Source organism: Lathyrus oleraceus, chromosome 7 (assembly GCF_024323335.1).
Source record: "Lathyrus oleraceus cultivar Zhongwan6 chromosome 7, CAAS_Psat_ZW6_1.0, whole genome shotgun sequence".
Classification (NCBI taxonomy): Eukaryota; Viridiplantae; Streptophyta; class Magnoliopsida; order Fabales; family Fabaceae; genus Lathyrus; species Lathyrus oleraceus.
In genome coordinates, this window is record NC_066585.1 from 336227666 (window position 1) to 336232838 (window position 5173).

General features: G+C 35.3%; 1 long non-coding RNA gene across 1 annotated transcript; it reads right to left on the bottom strand.

Annotated features, from left to right (window-relative positions):
* Positions 1 to 424: 424 nt before the first annotated feature.
* Positions 425 to 2703, bottom strand: LOC127101351 (uncharacterized). The gene is made up of 2 exons (XR_007794613.1): positions 1932 to 2703; positions 425 to 767 (listed from the first exon to the last, which is right to left on the bottom strand). It is a non-coding gene; the product is annotated as an uncharacterized LOC127101351 (long non-coding RNA).
* Positions 2704 to 5173: the final 2470 nt, after the last annotated feature.

A 5173-nucleotide genomic window follows, 5' to 3' on the forward strand; every position in this document is an offset into this window, starting at 1 on the left:
TTCTACCATTTCCTTTTTTGAAGTAAACATCAATAGGGAGCTAGGGTTTCTTTGAAATCCAAATCCAGGGCATACCATGATACATTTACTAGTGGTGACAATTCTATTGAATTCAAGGCCATGAAGCCTTAATCCTTGATATTTGACATCTATGGATCACATGGGTGGCATCCTGATTTTGGATTTAATCAGGGATTTCATATGTCACATTGGTCAACCATGGGAGATTCATTTGATTGATTAAGTTTCTTTATGGGCTTGGTAATTACACTTATTCATTATGTGTGGTGTGGATTCAAGACAGGGCATTAAGATTCATAGTCCAATTTCATGATTAATGATCAAAGCTTTCAAATGAAATTCAAAGCTTGGATTTTGGAGGGAAAGGTAAGATTCAAATCCAAGGCAATTCAAGTTCATAAAATTGGAGGGAAAGACATTTTGTATTGCTTAGAAAATAAGTTACAACCATACAAGGGTAATTCATGTTCAAAACACCAAAGTACATGACAAAAATCCAAAATTTCAAACATGATACAAAGTACACATTTTGACATAGGGTTGACTTTGGTCAACTATTGACTTTTGGGTCAACAATAGACCAAAGTAAACTTTTTAATCCCAAAACCCTAATTCTATTGTCTTCATGCATAAGATACTCAAAAGCATTCAAGTCTTTATGCCTTGATCAAACCCTCATAAACCATAACCAAACCTTGCCACCTCCATGCCAGGCCAATGTCAACTCCATCGTAGGTACGCCATCCCTGCATCAAACAAACCAAACACACACACAATCAGAACTCATACCATACATTAACATATGACCTATACCCAATCCAACCAACCAATAAACATGACAATCATTTCCTACAAAAATATAAGTCAATCCACATAACTCAATCATCCATCATACACCAACCTATCAACAATCTAAAAGGTCCTATTATCCATGTTAATTCATCTCAATTTGCTAACAGTTACTAACAAAAAAAATTCCATAACAACCTATATTTTTATTATTAGCTACTAGCAACAACTCTAACACACACATTCCATCAAGTGTTCACATAGTAGAGTTAAGTTAGACTAGTACCACAAATTGCATTGACATGCACATGCAATTCGAGCACCTAACTAAGCCTGTTTTTGGTTTGGTAGCGCTGTAACTTAAGTCATAAACAAAAAGTCAGAGTTCTACTTGATTCCATAAACTTTCAACACATTTTAGTTGGCATAACCATGTGATTCATCATGTTTTCCTAATTCACCATCGATTAACCCTAACTATTCAAATACCATAGCATAGTAACACACCAACTTCAACTAATATTTCCAAATTAACCAAGAGCCATAACAATTCATAACACATTCAATAAAACACCAATGCATACTAACATAGTTGGAAATTAACCATTGCTTACAACAATTATTAACATCCCTTAACACCATCACTAACTACCTCGAGTTTCTATTTCATTAGCTAACTGTTTTTCCTAACCTATACTAACGGTTCTAACTAACTTTCACTAACATCTAAATTTATAACAATCCCATTTCTTAATTCTAACTGTCATGACTACTCCACTATAACACAATTAAATCTAACAAAGCTACATTACTAACTCATTTATCACTAACAACTAACCATAACTGAATTTCAATTACAAAATTAGCCTAACTGTTTTAACAAAGAGCTAACAAAACCACCAATAGCCATGCTAACATTTTAACTGGAAGCTATCTTTTTTTTCAATTCATCCAATATTACAATAACAGAAGTTAACAGAACTTCACTAACTAAATCCAAAACTAACTTAAACCAACTATAACTAACAATTAACATAATTTTTTAACAATGTGAATCATCCTAACAAACTTTTTCTCTAACATAACTGAAATGAAATTATGCCCAAACTCTATTAACATACCTTAATGACTTCCCAATTCAGTTACTCAATTCAAACTCTATATATTCGACTCTCCACTCTGATTCATCAGCAACAATCATTCATTCACTCTGCACTCACAAACAAAATCTCAATCCTCTCCATTTTCACTTTGTGAGCATCTTCAACCTCTCTGCATAACCCTCTCTATTTCTTCACTCTCTCAAGCGCAACAACCAAAAAACCACTATTTCAACATCTACGGACTAAAGAAGAAAAGAAAAGGAAAGAAGAATTTGAGCAAATATGAGTTGAAATCAAGAGTACTTGGAGCATTGAGCTTCTTTCGTTCTTCTGTTTCGTTCTTCTTCAACTCCTACGACCCCGGGCCCATTCTCCTCCTCGTCGATGAGTTCTTTGATGTCTTCATCCATCCTCTTTGATACCATTACCTTCATTGTAGGACAAGGCTCTATGGATCAAAGCCCTAACGTTTTAGGCTTTGATTCCTCCTCTAGAGCATTTAATTTTGATTTTGATTTTTAGGGTTCTTGAATATTTTTGTTCAATTTGAGAATCATGGTAGGGATATGAGGGAATTGATGGTAGATTGTGAAAGATCAGGGATGGACGAGCATTTTGACATTGATTTGGTGGTGTTTGGACCTCCACCACTGCCGGAGGCGATTTCCGGTGCGGTGGAATTTTTTGCCATAGCTTGGAGGGAAATAACGCGTTTGGACTGAGTGATTTGAACTTGTTTCTGAAATATCTTCCCTACTCTCTTGGATCTTATGTGTTGGGCTAAAGCCCTTGGCCCAAACCAACTTTACAACGCACACCCTTATTCTATTGTGCAATACCCCCTGTTCTGAGGCTATAATGTTGGTCTTTCTGATGTTGGGCCCTGCACCCTCTTCTAGGCCTTACACTTTGCAGGACCATGCACCCCCTATTTTGCTTTGTTTTATTTGTTTATCTCTTCTTCTTTTTTTACATCTTAATACTCTAGTTTTTGTTTACATTTTTAGTCAATAAGCATTTTAACACATTGTAATGCCATTTTTATTTCTATATGAGAATACTTAGAAAATTCCATGATATTACTTAGATAGTAATTAGATTTTAATTAGGTAAAAATCTCATTTGAATATTAAATAAAAATGATAACACACTTAGGTGTTCATTACAATTTAGACAATCATTAGCTTTAAAACAAATTTTCAATTTAAATCTTTTTATGAAATAACGCACATGCTCATATTAATTTCAGATTAGATTTTAGAATTAATATGCTTGTTAATATAGTCGTGAATTGAATCCTGTAGTAAAGATCCATGCTTGAAATGTCTTTAACCTGATCTTACTCATGATTGATGGATTGATCAAAATCACTTTTGATCAATTAATCACTTCATTTCATTTGATTACCCCATCCAATCAAGTGATCAGAAGTCTCTTGATCACTTGATAGGATTAGAATCCATACTTGCACTACACTAGATCTCAAGTCAAGTCAAGCTTCTCTTTTAAGACCTTGAAGACAAAAGGGACATCAAGACTGGATCACTTCTTCATTCAAGCACATCAAAAAGATTCTTCTTCAACACATGATAGTCATGATGTGAATTGTACGCTATGAGCCTTGAGTAGTAGAAAAGGAATGAGATGGAGTATTCCTATCCACTTTTTGAGTATCTTTGGATATGGGGCGTATGACCCAGTTGTTCAAAGTATTTACCTCTACTCATAGACTTTAGTGCAATTCAAATCAAATAACTACTGCGTATTCTTATGACAGACAACATCTCAACATTGAAACAATCTTCACCAATAATACACTCTTCCTATTTGGACCTAAACACTGCATTCTTTGACATCCATGCATTCATTGGGTTAAGCACCTCATGGTCAAGTACCCACCTCTGAACCAAACTCATTCTTCATGCATGTTTGCCTTGTCAAACCTCGTGCTTAGGAAAACCATTCTTTCATGCATATTTGTCTTGTCAGACCTCGAGCTTAGACAAACTCTCTTCATTCATGTTTGTCTTGTCAAACCTCGGGCTTAGACAAACTCTCTTCATGCATGTTTGCCTTGTCATACTTTGTGCTTATGCAAACCATTTTTTCATGCATGATTGCCTTGTCATATATCATGCTTCAGAAAACCCCTTTCTTTCATGCTTGTTTTCCTTGTCAAACACGATGCTTAGGCAAACACACTCTTTTGTAGGTCTTGAGCCTAGAATCTAGGAAAAATCCTACAACCTTGCATTGAATACTTTTTGGTTCAGAGACACCTACCTTATGGGTTCAAACCACACAATCCTGGTCCAGGCAATACTTCCATAACACGTCAACAACACTTTCACCACAACACTCTTTCAATTCAAGAAACTCTTTTCCTGTTGTAATTCAAGCAACTCTTTCTTTTTCTTTTATCACATAAACTTGTTTCAAAATAATTTTCTTTTTTTTTTCATAAAAGAACTGTTATAATTTGTTCCTTAGCAGTCAGACTAGAAGCTTATAGCATCCGAAAAAGGATCAGAATCAGCTAACGTCTAGACACTTCTAGGATACGATTATAATTATTCTCTAAAATCAACTAACAAATTCGTATTTTCTACCACGAACTATGGAGCTATGATTTTCTCATTGCACTATGAGAATACGTAGGGATGATGGTTTGAATCGTTGGCGAGCACACTAATTAATAAACTTTAGATAGTAACCTTTAGATAGTAACACCCATCCAAACAAAAAACAATTAAAACAGTTCATGTTGAGTACAACGGACGTGAGGGGTGCGAATACCTTCCCCTTGAATAACCGACTTCCTTACCCTTTTTCTCTTTCCCTTGGGATTTATGAATATTTTCCCTTTCCTTCGGGAATAAATAATGTTCGGTGGAAACTCTATTGTATCTTTGAGTGTGCAATGCACTCATGTATTTTTCGCGGCACGACACATTGTTCTAGCGAGAGAACCAAGAGATCCCTTGTAGTGAAAGACATTACCTTTTGTGACTACTTACAGTCTTCTTTGTTTTCTACAAAGGTTCCTTTCCTTGGTAAATGGGATAAGAACCATTTGTGTATTAATGGAGCACAACACAAAACCATCCCTCATTTATTCTCATGTATAAAAGTGAGGTAATAATAGATGTCAGCAAGCAAGGTTGGTGTCAGGTTCTTGGTCTGGAAGACACGAATGACAGACATATCAATGAAATCGTCAATATTAGGAAACAAGACGATCCCATAGATGAGAAAGGCTA